Here is a 25,785-nt window from a genome sequence, read left to right on the forward strand (position 1 = left end):
CCCTGTCATATCCCTCACCAATCCTACTGGGACACTACATATAACTGAATGTAAAAACCTTTTTACAAAGTATGACATTATTTTCATATATCTTTTACAGACATCCTTGACTTCGAAATACTTTTTTTCTGACACAATAACATATTTCATCTGTGCTGAGGATTTATATTGACCTTCTCAAATTGCCCATTTCACATCTAGTTACTATGCAGGGTGACCAAGCATTGCCACTTAGTCACTTTAGTTGTCCTGTACAACGGTATCTGAAGATCAAAACTGGTATAGTGTGAAGGTAATTGAGATTGTGTTTGAAAATAAAAAAGAAGTGTTTTAACTGAAACCAATTTTTATGTCTGCCATGAGCTTCCAGAAAATTTTTTACACAACTGAACTTTATTTCATAACTGTCCATTTTCAGTTTGCGGCCATTTTCAAACATCAATGAACTAACGCAAAACCAGTTTTATGACAAAGCTTTCTATTATTTAACAATAAGCAATTTTAGTCATGCATAAAATTTCATAACACTGCTGTCCATTACAAAACTTATTATTACATTACAATTTTAGGTTCACCATGTTATGGTAGCAGTATTGAGTAATTTTTGTACATTAATTAGAGTTCTGAAGCTAATTTCGTCAAGAGCACAAACTGATGAACAAAAATTATGCCGATTACAATTTTAACCACGGCATGCAGTTTCACATTTAATTCTTTACAGACAGCACTGTACCATACAAACAATCTTTTAAGGCAACAGAACAAGAAAATATTTGATTATCTCTATTTAAGTAACTATTTTTATTGTGATGTCTTCACAACTGTTGGCTGCATACTGTCATTTACCCACTCTTTGTTGTCTTGTCTTGTGGATGATGAAAGGTAAGTGGAACTCTTATGAGACATGTTCAACCTTCTGCTGCAGGAACTCTAAAGGACCTCAGTGAAGAGAAGTTAGCAAGGCCCTGGGTCATCATATGGAATGCATGGCAACATGCACAGCACCAGTGTGAGCAACCCGTCATGACAGAGGCAACTTCTTTGTTATTTCACAATGTCAGCGATTTACTCTTTACCATCCGCCGTTCCTCATTTATTCTGGAAAGACTGACAGCTGAAAAAACATTACACAACACAGAGCTAGAAAGCTTAATATTTTGTTGCAGTGGAGGGAAATTAGATTTTTTAATGTAATGTGATAATGACCAAACTGTGAATGAGCTGCATCAGTTTGTGACAAAGCAAGCTGGGATATTTTTACTTCCCTTCTTGTTTTGCCACCTGACTCCTTAAAATTCATTTTTGAATTAATTGCCATTAACATACGCGAGTGTAATATGCATTTTCACAAAAGAGAAAGGTGGGCCCTCAGTTTTAAAGGGGGTAACACCAGATCTAACTTTGTGCTTAGTTTTACGTATGTAATTGATTTTCTAATTTATTTTGACTATTCCTAGTTAGTATCTTTCATTATAGGGTGAAATCAGTCATTGTTTTGGAACTTAAATTCTATTGTTGATGTATAAACAAATATAAATCCTGTACTAATTATAAACATTTGGAGGAACAAGTAATAGTACTCTTAAATTATTTATTCGGCTCTATTCGAAAAATGTTAGCAATGTCAGCCCTTAATTAATTCCAAGTAGTTAACAGTCTTGTCGAAAGTATTGTTTGCATAATGATATATGTTAATTTCATCATTTAAACAAAGAATTCGGCCTAAACCTTGTAGTAGACGAAACTGTTAAGGAATGAATTTTTCAATGTATACAGATAATCAAATGAGTTAAGTTTTAATTGTAATTTCTATTAATTAAACATTGAACAATGTTAAGTTTCAGTACCTATTATTGTGAGGATATATAGGGCCCAATTGTTGGTCCCGAGACAGTCAGTCCATTGCAGTTTCAGATGAGAAACCTGTGTTGATTAGAACAACAACAATGCAACTGTGAAATAAGCGTAACACAATTAGGCCGTGTGTAAAACAATGACTGTGTCTGTTCCACATGTACCTGATTACTCTGAAAGAACTATGAATTATGTGGTTATGGTTTTACTGCTCAGAGATATTCAACAGTAAACTATTGTAGCAGTATGTGGATGTTCACCTGAAAACTATTAATGAGGCTTATCGAAAGTGAAACAATAGTGCACTGACCTTATTAAATTTGTATATGGGGGTTTGTGAAAAGTGAAAGTAAATAACTGTAAAATGCAAATGCGTACCTGTCGGCTACATCATTTACAGTAGACAGTACATTTTTTCAGCCAGTACGTCGACACAGAGGACAAAAAACGAAGAAATAAAGAAGGTGAACCATCACAAGTTGAATACATAGTTGTCATGGAGAAAGAAATAGTAACATAATTTTAATTCTGTCTGAGGAAAATGTGACTAGTAAGAGTATTACTACATCAAAATAAATGCTGACAGCTTCACAGAATATTAACATACTGACATAACAGATTTCAGAACAATAACAACCAGAGAAAAGAACCCAGCATATGAAAGCAAAATACCACCACATCCTACTGTGAAAAGTAGTATTATTTATTAGCTTATTGCTACTTAAGGAGAAAATTAGCTGGTGAAAGAAGGAAAATGGATGAGTACTAACTCAGTGAAAGTCAAGACAAAATACAAACAAATTTGTTTGGTACAGTGTGTGAAGTGTGAGCAGGTGTAAATGAAATAATGGGTGGGTGAAAGGAAATTAGATTGCAATAAATAAATTAATTATAGAAACTGTAACATCCTGTTATTCAGGAACTAACTCTGGTATCTTTTTGAAGAGAGACCTACTTCTGGTTGCAATTGCTCTGTCATTTATAACATATTTTGACATCACCAATTTTTTTTTTCTCTGGCTCCATGTTTATCAGTGTGTTCATTAAACCAGTATTTTCTGTGGTGCTCACTTTCACAAAATATTCTGCATTGCACACTTTTAATAAACATTTTAACATCTGGATTCTTCTTTAATGTTCATGTTTCTTGATTATCAGTTTATTTATTGAACATGTTTGTGAAATAAGAACGTATACTTAACTTATAATTAATCAATCAATTTTTTTTCTAGTTTTATGTTACTTTTGGATTATAAGATCATTTAATCTTTTGGACTGATTGTTTGGCTTTATATTTTAATTTATTTTAGCAAGATAGGAGAACTATAATATTAGAAAATACAATACAGGAACTTCCATAAAAATCAATGTTGAAATACCAAATTTACCTATTTGTGTTAATGATAACTTATTTATTTGTACTGAATTTTTTGCCCTACCGGTGTTACATCAATGTGAAACACATGTCTAAGTACAATAAAATGTATTGTCTGTGATGAGATAACCATGGCCTCAACGAAATTTATTACATGTTAACATCTGTGTGTGCTGTTCTTATATCATGGCTGGCATTTTCACTTTTATTGTGAAATCTAGCAGTGAAAGTACACTCCTGGTGTCTGTAGCTTTTCTGTTGTGTGCTGCTGCTGACAAGAGTTATCATTATGAATGATGCAAAGAGACCGCAATGAATCATGGGTCGGCACTGAGTAGCCAATAACCTCTTTCACTCACGGAAATCTAAGCTGTACTATTAGGTCCCAACCAAACCATAACCTCAGAAATTGTGAAATATTCTGTTTCAGTGATTCTTATTGGCTACTGTATACTATCACCCAATTGGTTACAACCAATTGTAATGAACTGTCAGCAACAGCATGCAATGGCAGAGCTGTCATTCTAGGTAACTGTTTGTTTAATTAAAAAAACTACTCCAGTTGCTGTTGAGAACTTTACTGAGGCCACTAACAGTCTTGGCATATATATTATGCCATTTTCAAATGCTTTTAAAACCGTCATAAATATGACAGATATAAATCTTGTCTCTAATAGAAGGTGAAAAAATGTATAATTTCAGTACATATAGGGTATAAATCTTACAGAATTTAAAAATGGGAAAAAATAAATAAACCCATCTTCACAGATCAACTCATAAAAGAGAGTCACTCAATGCACAGCATTGGAAACAACCTCATAATCCTTCACACAATGAAGATGGGATACTCTCTGAACATATATGGAGGATTAGAAATTTATGAAAGAAACCATCAGTGAGAAGCCATTCAATGAGCCAAGTACACTTAAAAACATCAGCTTCTTGGACAACAGTTAACCCTGTCATTCATAGCTTCATTTAAAGTTACCTAAAAGATTCATATTTGTGTCTACATGTAAGCTGTCCACGATACATCCAAGCAATGTTAATTATCTCTGTAATTTCCTACAGTTCAATTTTTGCATACTAGAGTAATTTACATTTTACTTTGATGCCACTTCCAGTGTAAATATGTTTTACAATTTTATTAAATCTAAAAACATAGGTCTGCAAAAAAAAATTTTTGTCAGTTGCACGAGATATTTTTACTGAAATATATGTTTTAGAATGAGCTGATTTCGGAAGTGTTGTCACATAAGGGTTTTTTTTTTTTTTTTTTTTTGTTTATTCAAAATAATCAAACATTTTTTTTTACAACCAATGGAACATTATTTTGAGACACATAGTAACAATATTATATGTATTCATATTCTTTATGAAACCTTTCCTACTTTTCCTTGATACTTTGCTGAGTCCTTTTCTGATTTCCACCTTTAGTCTCCCGCTTAAGCACCCAACAGAAGTCAGCAAGCACAGTGACATCCCATCTTCCTTGGTAACATCTCTCGAAGTCACAGACATCCTGGTGAAACCGCTCCCCCTGTTCTTCGCTGTAAGCTCCCAGCATTTCAGGAAAACTGTCTATTTGGGAGTATAAAAAATGGACCTTCAAGCTCATTTTGCAGCCTTGAGCTTCGTATGCTGCTAACATCCGTTGAATAATGGTTTTTTATTTAGGATCCTTAGTATTTCCCAAAAACTTTCGCAATACAACCTTCAATGATACCCAAGCTTCTTTTTCCTTCTCATTCATACTTTCCACAAAGAGGGTGTCAGTTAAAAGTTTTCTTATGTTGGGGACAGAGAAAACTCCCTCTTTCAACTTTGCTTCAGACAGCTTCAAGAATTTTGTATATAGATATTTAAAACAGTCGCCACCCTTTTGCAGCGATTTTACAAATTGTTTCATCAACCCCAATTTGATGTGGAGAGGGGCAACAAAACCTTTTCTGGCGGTACCAAAGTAGTATTGATAACATTTTTCTCTCTAGGTTTTAAAGTTTCTCAGGGTGGCCAATCACTTTTAGTCCAGTGCTGTTCTCTGGCTCACTCTACTATCCCACAAGCATAAGAAGCATGGGTATTTAGTATCCTGCCTGCTGACCCAAAAGCATCGTGAGTATTTTGAAGTTCCCACAAACCATCCATTTATGGTCCTGATATTTGATTTTTTCGAGGATAATGGCCAAATCACTATAGTTTTCATCCATATGCACAGAATGTCCCATTGGAAGCAATGCAAATTTATGTCCATTGTGCAATAATACTACTCTAAGACTAGTTTTGGATGAATCAATGAATAGGCGCCACTCAGATGAGTCATACTGCATATCAAAGCAATGCACGAGTCCTTCCACATCATTGCAAAAAACTAAATTTCCTTCTTTTGTGAGAAACTGGGTAAATTCTTTTTCTCGGTGTCTGTACCATGAAAATGAGGTGCCAGATGATAAAAAGGTTTTATTTTTTAATCTGTAACCTAACAGTTCGGCTGCATCTTTTGAAAGACCTAAATCTCTTACTAGATCATTGAGCTCACTTTGAGAAAATCTTCCATCTTCGTCTGAAGAAAGATATGAGCTCGATTCACCCTGAGGAGGTAATGTAAGTTCGTCCTCTAACTCACTCGGGTATTTATCCAAACTGGAAGGTGGCTGTGGGATAGGTATTTCAGAGCTATGGGGCACTGGATGTGTAGCTGAGTCAAGGTTAGGATAACTCGTGCTTCTTTTGTTTTTTGAACTGAATCCCTTTATGTCAACTGACCAGAAGTAGCAATCAGTGGTATGGTTTTTCTGCTCACGCCATATCATAGGAATTCCAAATCGAAATGCATTTTTCTTACCCTTAAACCACAAACGAAGATGATCTTCACATCTTCTACACACCTTATGCGGGGCCCATGGTTTACCTTCATCACCAAGTTTTAATTAAAAGTAAGCAAAATAAACTTTCCTTACAAAATTACTTATCTTTCTCTGTTGACTTTTAATAGTGTATTCACCACAGATATAACAAAAACTGTTTGGAGAAATAACACCATCTCTTGCATCCATGACTAGACAGAAACAACAGCACTGTTCACTTTAATAGCAACATGTCTACTGAGAGTTTCCCTTCATTTCATGCGAGATGCAAATCATCATTTGATTTGTCGCAACATGATAAAATTGAACAATAAGATTGTTTGCATTTGCTTATGGCGCCCAGGAGTTCATGGTAAAACCTGCAAGTGGTAACAAAGAATAATGAACATTGTAAATTTTTAAAATTTAAGTTTATTTTATCAATTGTAATTGACATAAGTTTTAATAATTATTGAATTTAAAAAACACATACACTCATTACTAATGAAAATAAATACTGCAATATACTTAAAAACCTATGTGATAGAATTTCTTGAATATTTTTCCTGTTTTTGGGAAGTCAAGATCTATAGGAAAATGTTACAAAGTCCTATGCAGTTTTTTAGTCACAGACCTGTGGAATCTATTTTACCTTTTCATTTGTAAAACATGCAAGTTGGAATTTTTGAAGATGTTGAGACATGAATCATCTTAAACCTAAAGAATAACTATATAATGAGTTGTATAGTACTAATTATAAATAAAACAGACACTCTTTATGTAAGGTGACTAAGTAGCCTGTTGTCCACTGAAGATATGTTGATTTGTGTAGAGTTGTGATAATGGGCTGTGCACACTTGCCATTCAGTTGACAACCAGCTGTGATCTGGGATACTAATACTTAGCATGGATTATATACATACTAAGGTAGATCCAAAAATGACTGATTATGGGACAGAATAGTTACAAAAAACATCCTTACAGCCAGTGGCTATTTTATTTATAATTACCATCATACATGGCCACATTCCCACCGTTCACTATGATAGACAGTTATGAGATATACAGTTTATATAATCTTGACAATATTACTGGGCACATGATATTGTAAACACACCTTACATCCACAAGTCAACAAGTATAATGAGATTCCTGTCTTTATTTGGAAAGCATGCATAGACAGCATACAAGCTCCAATGAGCTGATGAAAGGTAATGCTGAAAGCACTGAAAACTGTACATGCCAGTTACACTACTGTCTTCACTTTAAAAAAAAAGAAAAATATTGAAAGAGAGACTAATGCGTTACATCAGGCCTGGCGAAGCATGGCTCATGAGCTATTACCCTCCAGTAAGTGCTTCCCCCTATAGTCAAGAGAGGCACCATCTTCCTTCGACCGCTTCCTGGAAGCATACTGGTATGCTCTCTCACCTTGATATGCATCAGCTACTCTCAGTTATTTATTCAGATTTACTCTCCTCAGTATCTGTCTACTGCTCAAGTTATTTTTATTGCTACTGTGACTATTATTCTGGTTATTACTACAGCTGTTACGGCTTTACAGAATGTCTTAAAGAAAGACTACTGAAAACCATTTTCAATGATGAGGGGGGGATTAAGGTTTTTTTTTTTTTTTTTTTTTTTGCTACACAATTGCAATGAAAAATCCGAACATTTAATATGTAAAATGTGCTGAAGTCAAACAAAAGTATTAATCTTGTTAACAGAATCATCTGTTGGTTCTTGGTAGAACAACATTATAATAAATGAAAAGCACCAGCTTGCTTTTGTTCTACAGTATTGTAGAATGAAAGCAAAATGGTGCTTTTCATTCAGTATTAATCTTGCTTGACTTTTCTCTTCACTCTCTAAAGGAACACATGGGCGTTACTCTCATGATGAACAATGTTCTGTAGTGGATAAGTTAAAAATAGAAATAGAAAAGTTACCTAAACTATCAGGTCTTGGAGAAGAGTGTTTACATGTAAGTGGTAGGCTCAATATTCGAAAAAGATCAGAAACGCTTCAGGAACAGCGTATACCTAAAGAATGTGCATTAGATATGTCAAAAGGCATTTGGTTGTGATGATGTCACTATTATTTAATAATAGCTGCTTCGTAACTTAAAGCTGTAAAACTCTTCTTCTTGAGATGGGTCACAGCAGGAAACTGAATAATTTAATTGCAGACTGTCAGTCAGGAATACTGATGCCACAGATCTCAGTCTACAATTAATTTTTATACACATGATAATAGACTACTTTTCTCTGCACAAAGAATTACTTGCTTTACTTTCATTGCTAGGAGCAACAGCTTTAGGTATTTTTAATGCTGTTGAAAGTATGTTGACAAACATTGTTGTTTTCAAAAATGCTCTGGAGTTTATACTGGTAATATACCAGCTATCATCGTAGTGTAAATTGCATTGTTGGCCAGTTATGAAAAAATGGAATAAATTACTTTTCATTGTGCTATTGAACAGGAAACACTACACGGTAAATGTGTTAGAATGCTGTCCGCTATGAAAAATGTAACAAAAATTATGGTGATAATATGCAAAGACAGTCTATGACTGTTTCATCAAAAGTTTAAGCAATTTTTGGTAGAAGATAATGTAGTGTATGGATGTAAATTTCTTCATCCCGTAAATTGTGGTTGAGTGCAGTAAACCATGTAGTTCTTTATTCCCTTAGAAGTTTAATAGGTAAAATCTAATGCTTTGGAATTTGAAAAGGAACTGAAGGGTTCACTTTCTTTTTCAGAATTAGCTTTTCTAACAAGTGTTACAGATAACTTAAATAATTTGGATTTACATTTGCTTCTTGGTGGTAGTTATGGCTCACAACCCAGGACTACTAACTGTTGTCGCTGCAACTGGCCGGCGTGGCTGTGGCTGCAGTGAGGCTGCGATGGCAGTGCACAGGACAAGTTGGAGGGGAGAAAACATTTGCTGGAAGGGAATGAATCATGAGCAACACTCTGCCAGGCATGAATTACATGAATAAATACATCCTTTTCAATGAAGCACAGTTTAGTTTCCGAAGTGGGAGAAGTACAGTATCAGCCATTACAGTATTCAAAATACTGTACTGCACTCTTAATAAGGATGACTGTATCACAGCCATGTTCTCAGACTTGTCCAAAGTTTTTGACACTTGCTAATCTTCATCATCATTCATCTTTGTGGTTGGAGGAAGGCAATGGCAAACCACCTCTGCTAGGACCTTGCATAGTACGGCAGTGCGAGTGTCTCCCGCATCGTCCCCTACGCTCCTCGGAGTATGGGACCTCCTGCTCATCATCATCATCATCAATAAAATACTACTAAGCAAGTGCTCAGTAGTCTTTGAAGAGAAACAGCTAACAAGTGGTTCCAGTCTTACCTGGGAAACAGGGTCCAAAAGGTTAAATAGTTCACATGTGTGTTGATGATAATTTTTTAGTAATATAACTGTCAGACAAGAAAGATACAAGCATAGGTGTTTCTCAGGTTAGTGTATTGGGTTCACTTCTGCTATTTTTTCAGACAGTATAAGACAAGGAGAACAGGTTCTCTTTGCAGATGACAGCAACACAATTGTCATTCATGAAACACCGGAACTCTTATTACAGAAAGCAAATAAAATCCTAAAAGATGATTAAGACTGCGTATTACATAATAAATTAATGTTGAACATAAAAAACATGCCATTTCACTTCAGCATGAAGAGGGGAAACAACTTTATCACATTAGGCATAGACGATAAATCTATGGATTTTGTAACAAGCACAAAGTTTTTCAGGATGAACATTGTTAGCAAATGTAGAATAAGCACACAAAGACAGTGGAAAAAAGAATGTCATCAGCATGTTATGTTCTTAGGGTTTTGGCATCAGTTTTTAACAGTTGCTGTCTGGTGGTGACATACTATGCCTATATGCTCTCAGTTCGTAGCTGTGGGATCTTTTTCTGCATATCAATGGCAAAAACAGTGACATAGTTTTTAAATGGCATAAAAGTTCTGTAAGAATAATACTAAAAGTAATAGCTGGGCTCATTGTAAAGAGCTGTTAAAAAAACCTGGTATTTTATTACACCAATTGAGTATATCTACCAATTGGTGGCATATATCAGGGTAAACATTACCAAGTATTTCACTAATTGTTCTATACACAATTACAGAATAAGAGCAATTTGGAGGATGACTTTACTCCAATGCACTGTGCTTCAAACAATTTATTTGCTCTGCTAATTTCAGGTGCTGCCCATTCTTGGGTACATCTGTAGCAACATATGTGGATAAATCATTGTCATTTCCCTAAAAAAAAAAAAAAAAAATCACGTTTCATGTATATCTGTGCACAGCACGATCAACAGTCATCATCTTGTAATGTTTACCAAAAATCACACTGTACATACTTGTTCCAGAAATTGTCACATGTGTATAACTGCATGGGAAAATTCGAACATTTTCTCATGCAGTCATGGACATATGATAGTTACAGGAACAAGTGTATATAGTGAGATTAGTGGTAAACCATTACAAAATGATGACCATTGATGTACACAAATATGCACAGCACATGATCTTTTAGTGAAACAACAATGATGTGTCCCCTTCTGTTACTACGGAACAGGCCTGGCGAAACAGCACGCCAGCCTCCTGCTCTGAGCACAGTGGTGAGTATGGCTGAAAGGCAAAGAGGAATAGGAAAAGGACGGTTTCAGCTGGATGCCGCTAGAGCAAATCAGACACCAAGAAGATTGCTGGCAATACTATTGCATTAGGAATACTACGTTGTCTGCACACTTGCTGCCCCCTCCCCTGTTAAGAAAAAAAGCCTACTATGGTGAAGCCACCAAATGGGAATTATTGTATCTCTCTTGTTTAAAAAAACCCACACAAAGTGCTTAAGATGCTATTGTACTGTAAGCTGGAAAAACACTTACTGGAACATCACTGCAAATCAAACCAAATACACAGTATGGTGCATTTGTCTTCTGATGAATAACAGCGAATGATAACTACACTAAAGGTGGCAATTAGGAAAAAAACTGAGTTAAGGCTAAGCACAGACGGGATAAAACTTTTTATGGTCGATATCAATTATTTGAATTCATTAACAGTCTTAAGGTGAGGGCAGAATCATTCGGCAACAGATATGGGAAACAAGATTGACGGTATCAAACAAAAGTTAATCCAGTGGAAAAAAATCATCTTCAAATTCACAACGTGGAACATTTCTCGTAACTCAAGGCAGTCATTTGTGGACCAGACACAACTGACTACGAGTAGTTGACATGTTTCGTAATGAGTTCTCCAAGAGATTCCAAGACACTGCATGACTGAATACAGATTTCGATTTGCTTGTCAGGACAATCTCACTTTTGCCTGGCTAATGTACTTCATTACTTCCAACGTGAGTTGATAGGCTTACAGTGTAATACCCACTCTTAAGGGCCTGTTTGTCAAATCCAGAAATTTACACAAGACTTTCATAAAATGTTACCGCATGAGCACTATTCTTGACTGCACAGACAAGATGCTAATGTTATTTCAGCGTGTGGTTCCACACATCAGTGCATAAATCTTTTTTGTTATGAAATTGGTACATCTACATCTATATGATTACTCTGCTATTCACGATAAAGTGCCTGGAAGAGGGTTTAATGAACCAACTTCATGCTGTCTCTCTACCGTTCCAGTCTCGAACGACACGCGGGAAAAACGAGCACTTAAATTTTTCTGTGCGAGCCCTGATTTCTCTGATTTTATAATGATGATAATTTCTCCCTGTGTAGGTGGGCGCCAACAGGATGTTTTCGCAATTATAGGAGAAAACTGGTGATTGAAATTTCATGAGAATACCCCGTTGCAATGAAAATAGCCTTTGTTTTAATGATTGCCACTTCAATTCACATATCATGTCTGTGACATTATCTCCCCTATTTCACGATAATACAAAACGAGCTGGTCTTCTTTGTACTTTTTCAATGTCATCCGTCAGTCCCGCCTGATGCAGATCCCACACTGCACAGCAATACTCCAGAACAGGGCGGACAAGCGTAGTGCAAGCAACCTCTTTGGTAGACCTGTTGCACATTCTAAGTGTTCTGCCAATTGCGTAATCCAAATTTAGCTGATTTCTTTTAGTACTCATGTGAATAACTTAACACTTTTCTTTATTCAGGGTCAATTGCCACTTTTCGCACCATACAGATATCTTGTCTACATCATTTTGCAAGTCATTTTGATTATCTGATGACTTTATGAAAATCATAACTGCATGTTAAATACCTGTACATAAACTTTCTGTAGTTTGTTCACCATATTACAGCTATCTAGAATACAAGTACTTACTTAATTAAGTAATGAAAGCTATTGCTTTGGCACAGTTGAGAGTAAATACAAGTGCTAAACTCCTGCTTGTACAAGTATGCTGAAATAGTCACCTCTTACAATTAATCGAACTGTGTTGCAAACACATCTTCCCAAGTTCCCCATATGTGGAGCCTTCATCATACAGCTGTTTCACTCGCACACCTCCTCAGAATAGCGCAGTGATGGGGGAAACTGAAGTGCTGGGTGGACTCAGCTGCACTGCAGGAGTGCAAATCTTGAGTATGGGTGGCATCTGAAACTGGTAATAAAAAAATACAATATAATTAACTGTCAAGGGAAATGAAAAAGACTGCTAAAATAAAGCTGTTTAAGAAACAGCTACAACATTGTTCATAAGTAACACACACTACACAATTAAAGCTTACTTGCATAATTCAGGGTAGTAGGTAGTAGTAAAATGGGATGGCGACAAAACCTACCCACAGTTGAATACGAGACAATCATTTACTGCTTTCACAAGGACGTCATGTGTCAGAATGTAAAGTGCATGTCAGTAATGTTTGTCATTCTCCTGAGTTCAACATCTCACCCAACATGGGAGGACGCTGATACAGCTATTCAGATGGGCTAAGGATCATAGTCGAATATATGTGAGCATGGAATCTGCTTCTTGTACAGACTGGAGCTGATGCAAGGAGCACAGTAGCTTCTTCACAGTCCAGAAGTTCAATGTGTGTCTGTAGTGTGTTTGGTGATTAAGAATGGAATTGTTTTACACCTTAAATCTATAATAATAGCAACAATAACTAATTATCCCTGGAGATGAGTTTCTGGTTCCCTACCAGGCATGTCCCCAGGTGGCGGATAGGAGAAGGCTCTGCAGATATGCAGGGTTTGTGGGAAATAAAATACCACCTGCGGACCTACAGAAATCAAAATCTAAAGGCAGCTCTTTCCAGGTTTGGCAGCTTTTGGCCAGGATGTGATCCCCAGGTTAGGAGCAGCTGAGAAAAACCTCCAGGGCTAACAACAGTGGTTGTAAACGAGTGACTCTAACCATAAGAGCAACCCCATACATAATATAACCAATCATGGAAAAGTGTGATACGAAACAAATTATCCCAGGTGGGCCATCCACCGGAAAAAAGTGTGCAAGCAGACAATCACATTCTGGGGGGTCTGCAGTGTTACATGGAGAAAGTCTGAGCGTCTTGGAACCTCAAGCAAGATTAAGTATTGAAAACCAAATTACGTAGCTATTTTCAACATAAATTCTTTTCTAAAAACTAGAAAATTAAAACATCTTACAGACACCCCTCAAGAACCACAAAATTCTCACAACATCCCTACAAGAAACGAGTTTCTTAGATGAAAAAATTTTGATTCTGGAGGCTTCAGAATATACAAAGGGCAATGAAAAGGTGGAATGTTTCTGGGACTAACTCAATGATGGCATGCAAAACATCCCAGAAAATCACAATGTCCTACTTTTGGGGGTATTCAATGCCCAGACAAGGAAGGTGAAAAAAGAAAAAAATTGTTAGCAGTTACCTAGTACATAACTGGACTATTTAAAATGGCATCAGATTGATAGAATTGTGCCAAGGACACAACATGATCCTTAACTTCAGCATTTCAAAAGCTACTTCAAAGAACAGAGAACACGGGTCTCACCAAAACCACACGTAGGTGAATTCTAGCTTGATCATATGGCAATCAAATTAAATTTTCATAAATAAACACAAAATCTTAAGAGGAGGCAACTCAAAATCATCCCAAGACAGAAAAATGGAGCCAACAACACCAAAAGAAGAAACGTGATCTAGAAAAGATAATAAACTCCAATGAGTTTCCCTGCACAACTGAAGACATGCAAAACCAAAACTGGGACAAATAGAAGAAAACCTAGTAAGTAAAGCCGACCAATTAGCTCCCATAACCAAAGCCAAAAAACATGCCTGGTGGAGAAAAGAATGTGACAGGCTCCTTGAACTAAGAAGAAAAGCATGCCAACAGTGGCAATCACAGACAAAATGAATGTAACAGACAAAACTTCTAAACCTTAAGAGCAAAAATATCAAAAGAATAAAAGAAGCTCATGAAGACCAACTCCTCTTCCACATCAATGAAGAATTTATCAAAAATAACACAAGTAACTTTTATAAAACTTTGAAACAGGAAATACCCAAATACAGCCCACCAGCCCTACAGGTCCCCTACAAAAACAGAAATATTACCCACAGTAACAGGAGTAGCTGCAAAATATTGGCAGAATACTTTGGAAACCTTTCAACAGTGGAGAACCCACAGAAAAAAATGGACTTTAAGATCTCAACAATAACTGACCCTAGCTCCGAACCATCCACCACTGAAGAACTACAGACAAACATCTCAAAAACTATAAAGCCTCGAGAGAAAACCAAATCACAGCTGAACTTTGGAAAAATGTTAACAAATATGTGGTGACTCTATCCTAAACATCTCTAAGAAAATCTGGTCAAATGAAGTATTCCCAGCTGAATGAAAAGGTCCAAAACAGATCCCAACAACATGGATGTCATGCCTAGATGTAACATACAAGATATTACGTAAAGTCCTACTAAATATGGCAGAACCCCAATTAAACCATCAACTTGGAGAATACAAAGCGGGTTTCAGGACACGGAGATCCTACCCATAACACATCCTAAACCTTGGCAACCTTAGGGCATACCATAAATTAAGAGCAATATCAGTTGTAATCGCTTTCATTGACTTTCACATAGCATACACCTCCAGCAATCCCTCATCTCTACACTGAAAGAACTAAACTTAGACAACAAAACCACTTCTTTAAAACCCATTGAAACACTTACTCCAAAGTCAAATTCATGGGAGAACTTTCAGACAATTTTGAGATAAAAACTGGTATATGGTAAGGAGCTGGACTCCCTCAACTGCTATTTAACTGTGCCCTAGAAAAAGTAGTTAGCGAATGGAACACAAAGATCCATAGTGGAATCCAACTAGGAATAAAAGACAAAGGCACTAAAGTCAATTGTCTAGCCTTTGCAGATTATAAGGCCCTACAAGCCGAGAACTGGGAAGAAGCCAAAGAACAGACCAAAGAACTACAAAAACAAGCTGAAAAAATAGGTCTCAAAATCTTTGAAAAGACCAAAGTAATGACAAACATAAAAAACCCACCACAGCATTCTAAAACGGGAGAACAAAAAACTAAGATCGTCCAAGACTTTAAATATCTTTGAGACTGGATCAGCTGGAATGCCCTTGAGAAAAAGGCTATGGACTCTAGAAGATGTAAAGCTGAACTGGTTTTCCAACTCACCAGAAAAACACAACAAAAAGTCCCCATAATGGAATGCAAAAATAAGACATCACGATAAAGTAATCAAACTGGAATCCCTGTATGAAGATGAAACACTGTCATCTTCAACCATGGCTGGAGATGAAAGAAAGGTAGATATTTAGGAAAGTCCTTGGCCTCAAGTCCACAACAACAAACTAATTCATGTAAAAAATGCAACCCTTCACCAAACTACCAAAAAGCTCTAAGACCAATAAGGAAAAGAAGAAGTGATTTTTATGGACATGTCCTCAGAATGAACCCCCAAAAATCCCCAAAAATGTTTGACTACTTTAGCAACAAAAAAAAGAAAACCAAGCAAACTGGTTGAAGGAAGTGGAGAAGGATTTTTTTTGGGGGGGGGGGGGGGGGGGGGAGGACAAGGTTCCAAGCTAAAATGAAAACTAAACAGACAATCCAAGCTTCTAAAGAGAAAAGATCAGAAAGAATGAAACAATACTTAGCTAAAAGAAGGCCACAGAAAATTTAAAGTTGATCAATTTAACATAGCCCAAAGTAGGGTGAAACGAAAGAACTAATCATATTTATGGCTGTTCCAGAACCAGATGAACCTTACTGAAACAGGTTGTGGTCTCAATAAAGTTCTCGACAGCAACTGGAGCAGTTTTTTATTCATTAACTCTACCCAAAACAAAATGACATTCTATATGGAACCCAGCATGCATTCTGAAAGCACCAGCCACGTTACAGTCAGCCTGTGCTCTTCACAAGCATAATTTTAACTGCAATGAATAGAGGTAATTTGATGGATTCGGTGTTACTTGACTTTTGAAAAGTTTTTATTTGCTACCAGTTAATGTCTGCTGAAGAAAATGTGTGTGCATGGAATATCTAAAGAGACATAAACTTGGTCTGAAGATTTCTTTGTAAGCAAAATACAGTATATTATTTTAGAAGAAGAGTCACCATCACAGACAATATTTGGCATGCCTCAAGTGATTTTATACACTAATAACTTGATGGATATTATTCGTCTTAATCTCACACTTTCTGTAACTGATGCAGTTCTCACTAAGAAAATGTTATCCATTTCCACAGTTGCAGTGTATAAAAAGAAGTCAGAGAGTGAAAGTGCTTTATAACAAAGAGTGCTTCCCTTTCCCCATTATTCTTCATCACACCCTTTGATATCATAGTGAAATACATCATGGAAGTGGAAACAGAAGGCTGAAATGCTCTTATTTATAGATGATATAATCTTTTAGGGTGAATCTAACATGGAGGTTCTAACTTACTCTGCCATAGCAAAATGCATAGTTGAACAGTGCAAAAAAAATCGTAACATGTAAAAAGAGATAAAGTATGTAGAATTTGTAAATATTTCTCATATTTGGCTTGATGTTATATTTTGGTGAGAAGTTTTGGAACTTATGGAATCAAATGCTGAATTTTGTGTCGTCATATATTTTCAGTGTAACTGACATGATAATCTGCATCAGAAACATCATAAACAAAGAGCCCTTATCATGTGCTCAGCATTATCCCTTAAATACTGTAATAAAAAATCACAGATTCCCTAGAATGTTAATCTTAGCCAGAAGATTGTATTAAATTACACCCACTCCAAGTACCATTTTTGAACAGGAAAAACAATGAGAATGCACGCATTTAGCAGATCTATGTAGTGTTTGAGAAATAGCACCTTACATTGTGCCTACTAGAATTGCAACAGCTGTGAACAGACGTGCAGTATGAGTCATGTGCAAATGTCATCAGATGCCAGTGTGTATGTAGATTCTATGTGATCTGGTAGAGATCACTTGCTGATGGACACTGTTTGAAGTGCAGCGCTGTCATGACGTCACACACGACAACACCCTTACGTCACGGGTCAAAGCCGACGCGTGGGATCGGATGCTTCTGTCGACCCGTCATTTTTATTTGCAGTTCTGTTTGTTTAATTTTCTAATTGTTTATTAATTACTATTACAATTGTGCTTATTTATGAGATTGAATGAAGGTGTAAATGTGAAGCAATGTTTCACATAATGCTTTTATACCATACATTGAAGTAACTGGTCTCATGAAAAATGTTCAAGAATGGTGTATGTGCTAGTTATTTGTACAGGGGAATTTGTTATAAAGTATTTTGTTAGTTTATGGTACTGGGAAAATGAGATTATGATATTTTGTGTGTGTGTGTGTGTGTGTGTGTGTGTGTGTGTTTACTAAAAACATTTCTGACTTGTAAATTGTCTGAAAACCAAAAGTAGCATTTGTACAAGTCCTTACTTATCTCAGTTTTCAGAAACTGCAACTTTACATGTGGTTCAGTTCTGCTACATGAATCCTTTTGCAGTTCACATGGTTCATCAGTATCATTTCAGGGACTGAAAATACATAAGGAACATACTATTTTATTTTTAAAAAAATACATTCAAATGGATGTTGAGCATAAAGTAGCTTTTCAGTGGCAGTTTTAAACATTGTGTTGCCTGGCACATATACGTAGCTAGTCGTCTCACAGTTTCAACCTAACATGACAATTTTATCGACTGACTTCTACACAGGTTGTAGCTGTCATCATTCCACAATACAATAAGTATAACTGGAATACTCACATCACAATAAGAGCTCTAATTATTGTAAAGGTTGTGAGATATTGCCTAAGGAGGAGGAGGATATTAGCGTTTAACGTCCCGTCGACAACGAGGTCATTAGAGACGGAGCGCAAGCTCGGGTGAGGGAAGGAAATCGGCCGTGCCCTTTCAAAGGAACCATCCCGGCATTTGCCTAAAGCGATTTAGGGAAATCACGGATCAGGATGGCCGGAGACGGGATTGAACCGCCGTCCTCCCGAATGTGAGTCCAGTGTGCTAACCACTGCGCCACCTCGCTCGGTTTGAGATATCACCTAAATTAAAAAAAATATTAATCAGTAAAAGAGCTCTACTAGCTATGTTGTTGACAGCGTTTGTAAAGCCATCAGAGATAATCAAGAGATTGGATTTGGAACAACACAAACGAAGTATACAAATTACAGAGCATTCAAGATTTCAATCAGGGTTCGAGTCAATAATCGTTAATTTGGTGCCATCACAAACTAAGCGTGCTTGACACTACTGATGTGACTAATAATACGACGCAACGGTTAATACTATATAGTTCACACCATCACAAATCCGAATCATTATCTTCTATTCTAAACACATAAGCATGAAAACTCAAATATATAAATGATTATCTCACCTTTATTACTGTCTGCTTCTGTCCCTGCCTTTGGTTATTTCTAATTGAAAGTGCACGATGATGATTCTTGCAACAACTGCATTACATTTAACAGCTTCCTTCCATCAGCTTTATTCATCTCGAATTGTGAAACCCAAAGTCATCTTAAACAAACCCTATGCATTTATACACTATACAAAAATAAGACACCGGTATCGTAGGTGCACTTACGTTATCAAATTACTTACCACGCACAACTTAAAACGTATATAGCTTTTGGTTTCTGTCAGTCCCAAAGTTTTGTGCACATTTTTATTCTTTATTTCAAGCCTGGTCCACACGCAATGATCTGTCTGCGCAGACATCGTCGCAGATGTCTGTACATGCAAAAGATCGCTGCAAATGTGGTTTGTTCACACGACACAAACCCCAATCTACTACTCGCCCGCCATCTGTCGGTGTAGAAAATAAATATCAGTGGCAAGTGACTACACTCCCCTTAAACGTCAAAAATTTAATTCAGCTATTTTGAAATATAGAAATGGAGGAAGTTCTGTTGTGGTCTGTGTTCACAACTTGTGTTGCAAAAAACATTGAGACCAACTGCAGGAAACAGAGAAAGTGGTCAAAATGGTGTAGATAGTGGCTGCTAACGCGAAAGCAGTTTTCTCACGTAAATTTACTGCGAGATTTGCAGGGCGAACCTTAAGAAAGCCAAGCAGATCAAAATACTATAACGTTGGCTGGTATACTTGATCTACTCCGCACATCTAGAGGGTTGGATCCCCTCCTTCGAAAGCGTCAGATTGCAAAGCCTGGGCTACTCTCAGGGTGGAATCTCCGTCTTCGAAGATTGTGTGTGTTTGTCTGTCTGTCTGTCTGTCTGCCCGCCGCTTGCTGCTGTCGCTGTTCGTCCGTCCGTCCGTCCGTCCGCTTGCCTGCTGGCTGTCCATCGCCGTCGTCGTAACCGCTGCCGCCGCCGCCGCCTGCTGTTCGTCCGTCTGTTCGCCGCCGACCATCGCCGACGCCGACGCCGCCTGCTGTTCGTCCGTCTGTTCGCCGCTGCCCATCGCCGACGCCGACGCCGCCTGCTGCACGTCCGTCTGTCCGTCGCCGTTCGTCTGCAATGAGTACTCCCACCTCCACCGTCATCTACACCTCCCCCTCCCCCTCTCCCACAGTCACTTCCTGGAGTGCCGCCCCTGGCCTCCCTCCTTCCACCTCCCCTTCCCTTCCCCCACTTACCCATCCCCCTATCTCCTCCCCTGCTGTATACCCACACCTCTACACTCTTCCTCCAGCCTCCGCACCAACAACTCCCACTACTACCCCCGCCCTCACGTACGCCTCTGTTGCCACCTCTGCTGCCGCCCCTCAGGTGGTTGGCTTCCCCTCTCTCACCGACCCCGTCGCTTCGTCTTCTGCATCTCCCGCACACATCACGTCACGCCGAGCCACCATCGCCACCACTGAACCAGCTGCTTCTCCCGGTGCCTCCACTATGCCACAGGGATCTGCCACCCGCCACCTCCCTCTCCTCCCCGTCCCTCTCCCCTCCACTCAGCCTCCAGTCTCCAAAAAACCCCAAAAGCGCGTCCTTCCCGACCCTGCTCCCGCCACTTCCCACAAAAAATCAACACCACCTCCCCCTCCCCCTGCCGTCACCATGGACACCACCCCTCCTCCTGCCACCCCTACCTTGGCCCCCACCCTCCACACCTTTGTCCTGTCAACTCCCGATCCTAAGTTCCTCGACGCTCGTACCCTCACCAAGGAAATACGAAAGTACTTACCTGGTGCTCCCATCTCCCAACTCATTCCCCACAGGGACTCAGTCCTTATCAAGTCCCCGTCCCCATCCTTTCACACAGACCTCCTGCGAAAACTCCCACGAGTTATGTTTGGCCCCCATGCCTCTCTGACACCGTTCCTTTTCGCTTCCACTCCTCGTCAGCCCCAGCCTCCCCGTCGCCCCCCCACCTACACCGCTGTGATCACCAAGCTCAGCCCGGTGATCACAGAGGATGAAGTGTTGGTAGAACTGAACTCCCACCCAGACTTGGAAATCCGCTCTGCCCGCCGTATCCACAATGCCTCTGGTCCCACCTACCTCATGCGGGTATTCTCAGAGTCCGCCCCATCCATAGACCATCTCCTCACCCAGGGTGCCCTGATATACCACCGTCGCCACCCTGTTGAATCCTCCAAATCCCCTCCCCAATCCTACCGTTGCCAGCGGTCCCTGATGTACAATGACCACCTGACTCCCAACTGCAAAAACCCCCCCCACCTGTCCCCATTGCAAGGCCTCCCACTTTCTCAAGAACTGCCCCAACCTCGCTGCTCCTCCTTCCTGTAATACCTGCAATGGCCCCCATCCCACATACTCCCACAAGTGTAAAGCTAAACCCCCTCCAGCCACCCCTGAACTTACAGTCCCAGTTCGTCCCGTCGAACCTCCTGTCCATCCTAACAATTCCCTCCATCCACCCCCATGGCCGAGGACATCATCCGGTTCATTACCGTTGTACTCCAAAACATTCACCCTTTTCAGCGCCCGCACACCTTCCAACAAATATCCCTTGCTGCTCGCTCTGTTTTCCACCTGAACACCTTCGCCACTTACTCCCACAACCAAGCCCACTTCACCTTCACCCGCCTCGACACCCTAGTTTAAGTCTCTTCCTTTCCCTCTCTTCCCCCCCTCCTTCCCGTCATGGCGCGGCACGTGTCTCGCATCCTCTTCCAGAACATTCGCTCCTTCCGCTCCAACAAATACCTCCTCATGCACACCCTCTCCCACCACCAGGTCGACACCTTCCTCTTGAACGAGACCTTTCTCCAGCCCCACCATTCTATCCGCACCTCCCCCTATATCCTCCACCGCACTGATGCTCCTGGTCCTCGTGCGCAGGGTGGAGTCGCGATTGGCCACCTTAAGCATATCCCCGTCCGGCCACAACCTCTCCTCAATGACCGCACTGAACACCTTATCCTTAGCGTCTTCTTCCCCTCCCTCACCATTACCTGTGCCACCATCTATGTCCGCTCCACTGCTCCTCTTCCTTATGACTTCATCTCACACATTGACCACACCTTCTCCACCTATGTGATTGCCGCCGACCTCAACATCCATAGCCGCACTCCTGCTGCCCTTCGGCGGTGGCATCAGTTCCTCTCCACAATCCAGGGTGACCTTGTTCCCATTCCCCAGCACACCCGACCCGAAAGTAGCACCACCCCCGATGTTGTCATTGCCTCCGCCAACCTCCTTGGGCGTATCACTGTCGCCGTCCTTGACCCAACAGGTAGCGATCACCTCCCTGTCCTTCTCACCATAACGTCTGCAAACCGCCCCCCTCCGGCTCCGCAACCTGCACCCCCTCCCAAGGTCGTCCATGACTATCGCCGTGCCAACTGGGATGCCTACCGGGACTCCATCTCCACCCAGGTCGAAAGCCACCCTCTTACCTATCGCCATCCTGACGACATCATCCGCGCCTCGTCCTTCCTTCAGACGGTAATTACTGACGCCGTGGAGGCCCATGTTCCTACTAAAACCATCCACCCACACCGTCCCACTCTCCCTCCGCGGGCTGTCCTCCTCCTCCATGAATCTCGCCGACTCTATCGCTCCTTCCTGCGCACTCGTGACAGGGATACACTCCAACGCCACCGGCAAATACAGCAACACGTACGGAAGCTTATTACAGCAACGAAACGCCGGGACTGGCGCCAGACCTGCACACGACTCATTGCCACCCTCCCTATCAACTCCTCCAAGTACTGGTCCGCCTTCCATCGTCTTACTGGTTCCCTTTCCGCTCCCCACTACCCCCTTCTCCATAACGATCGCCCCCTTCCAGACAACCTCAGTAAGGCCAACTGTTTCGCTTCCCACCTTTCCGAGGTCTTCTCCATCCCCGATGATCCCCAGTTTGATTATTCTCTTTTCCCCACCGTCATGGAACGTGCTGATACCTTGGTCGCTCCACTTGCTCCTGGTCTCCAGTACTTGGGGCAGTTGCCCCCCTCCGACGTGAACACTCCCATCACAGAACAAGACATTAAACTTCTCCTCCAGTCCAAACGCAACACGGCCTCTGGTCACGACTGTGTCACCTACCGTCACCCTCGAGAAAGCCCCTATTCCTTCCTAACTGTCCTCGCCCATCTCTATAATGTCATCCTCTCTACTGGCTTCTACCCTGACCTGTGGAAGGCCTCCCGCGTCCTCCTATTCCTCAAACCCAACAAACCCCCTTCTGCCGCCTCTTCCTATCGTCCCATCTGCCTCACCTCCGTCTTCAGTAAGGTCTTTGAATCCATCCTCTCCCACCGTATCCATCGGCACCTTGCTCAACACCACCTCCTCCCCCTTACCCAGTGTGGCTTCCGACCCTCCTTCTCTGCTGACGACCAACTCCTCAACCTTGTTCACCTTCTGTCCCTCCAGCTCAACTCCCGTCGCTCCGCCATTTTTGTTTCCCTTGACCTCCAAAATGCCTATGACCGTGTATGGCATCCCGGTCTCCTCTTTAAACTCCAAACCTACGCCCTGCCTATCAATTTTGTCCGTCTGGTCGCTTCCTTCCTCTCGCACGGTCCTTCCTATGTCACCCTCCACAACACCAACTCCCGTATCTTTTATCCCACGGCTGGCGTCCCCCAGGGTTCTGTCCTCTCCCCTCTCCTTTATCTCTTGTATACAGCTGATATGCCCAAGCCACCCCCACCAGTCCACCTTCTCCAATATGCTGATGACACCGCCTTCCTGGCTCTCTATCCTACCCTTCAACGGTCTCAACGTCTCCAAACCCACCTTAACCAGTTCACCACTTGGTGTAACCAGTGGTTCCTCCATCTCAACCCCTCCAAAACCCAGGCAATCATCATAGGCCGCACCACTCGCTCCTTTCGCCTCCATGATTTCTACCTCACCCTTTATGGTCGTCCTATCAAACTCACCCCCACCCTGAAATACCTTGGCCTCACCCTTGACCGACACCTCACGTGGACCCCTCATCTCCTGACCATCCAGCAGAAAGCCCGTTCCCACCTCCGCCTGCTGAAACTCCTGTCCGGCCGGACATGGGGATTGCATCCTTCTACCATCCTCCACACCTACAAATCCCTCATCCGTCCTATCCTCTGTTATGCCAGCGTTGCCTGGATCTCCACCCCCACCCGCTTTTACAAGGCCCTCCAAATCCTTGAACGCCATGCGCTCCGCCTTGCCTTCCGTATCCGCCTTCCTTCCCCCACACGGCTCCTGTATGAACTGATCCCCTTCCCCCACCTCCTCTTGTTCCTCCAACATCTCCGCATCCTTTACATTGTTCGCAGGGTTGATCCCCCCCACCCTCTGGTTTCCTCCTTCCTCTCCACCCCCCGCCCGTTGCCGCGCCTCTATCGCTGTATCCCTCCCTCTCTCCACCTCCACACCCTCCATCTCCTTCATCAGGGCAATTTCCAACGCCTCCCCCTCCCGGATGACGAACTTCGCCGTGACATCTACCCTTCCTTCCAACTATAACCTGGCCTTGTTCCCCCCCCCCCCTCCCCAGGGCCCCCTTCTCCTCTTTCCTCCTTCTCCCAGAGGGGATTTTCCTCCATCCCCCCCTCCCCTGAGACCCTGCACCCCATACTTGCCTCTCTCCTTCCCACATCCCTCCCTACCTGGCACTCTTCCGCGTGCCCCCCATTCCCCTTCGCCATTTCTTCCCCTCCCTCCCTTCTTCAGGTCTCCCTCCTCTCCTAGAACCTGGCAGATCCTCTGTATTGATCATCAGTGTGCCACATCAGTGATGTGTTTAGTGCTGTTTCTCGTGTGCGTCAAGAGGTGTGATTTTAATTGTGTACTGCCTTGAGGTTCGCTGTCAGTGTTACGTTATGTGCTATGCCATCCGTCAACACCTTTATGCTCCAGTCATACTGTGCCTTGTGTTCTTTTAATCGTCGCAGTGTGAGGCTTTTTGTGTGTGCTACTTTTAAACAGTTTTTTATCTCCATTTTACAGTCACCCCGTTTTTTTGTCTATTGCCTTCCATGATGTTCTCCCTTTTTTATATCTATGTTCGCCTTCTTCTCTCCTTTGCTGTTTTTAAATGTCTTCTATTGTTTTGTTCTATGTCTTTCGGCTGAAGAGCAGCGCATATGCTGCTGGCAGCCCGCCCCGATGGGGAATTGAAATACAATAAAGAAAAAAAAAAAAATTGATCTACTCCTACACCAGATCTTCTAGATTTCTGAACTTTGGATAACTCTTTTTGGTAAACAGTTCGTAACGAATTTATTTTTTTTATTACTGTTTCTCTGTTTGCCGAGGCGACAACTGCCCGCAATTTTTCAATTAGAGCATTGTATGGTGCTGTCTTTTTGTCTCGGTCACAATATTCTCTACTTTTAATCTTCCACAAACATGGGTGGTTTCTATATATTTCAATGAATTCACTAACAAACTCTCGAGAACACTGACGAGTTATCAGCCATTTTAATGCCCTGTGCGCACAAATTCAAACACTAGACTGAGCAAACAGCTGTTTCGCGCCAGATTTGCGGCGATCTCCTGTCCACACGCTCCAACTTGTCTGCGCAGATGTGGTTTGAACCCACAGATTTGAGAGGTTTCGCCCAAACCTCCAACTCCAACTTCCAGGTTTGTACACACCTCAGGTTGGTGCAAATCTGTCCACACGCAACGCTCTGTCTGCGCAGATGTGATGTGCGCAGACAGCTCGTTACGTGTGGACGGGCCTTAAGAAATCTGAATAGCCTGGCATCTTTGACAGAGTTGCTGCTACAATTCTGCGGAGCACAAGACTGCATTCTGAAGTTTTTTACTCTGTGGAA

The sequence above is a fragment of the Schistocerca americana genome, chromosome 9 (assembly GCF_021461395.2).
Source record: "Schistocerca americana isolate TAMUIC-IGC-003095 chromosome 9, iqSchAmer2.1, whole genome shotgun sequence".
Taxonomy (NCBI): domain Eukaryota; kingdom Metazoa; phylum Arthropoda; class Insecta; order Orthoptera; family Acrididae; genus Schistocerca; species Schistocerca americana.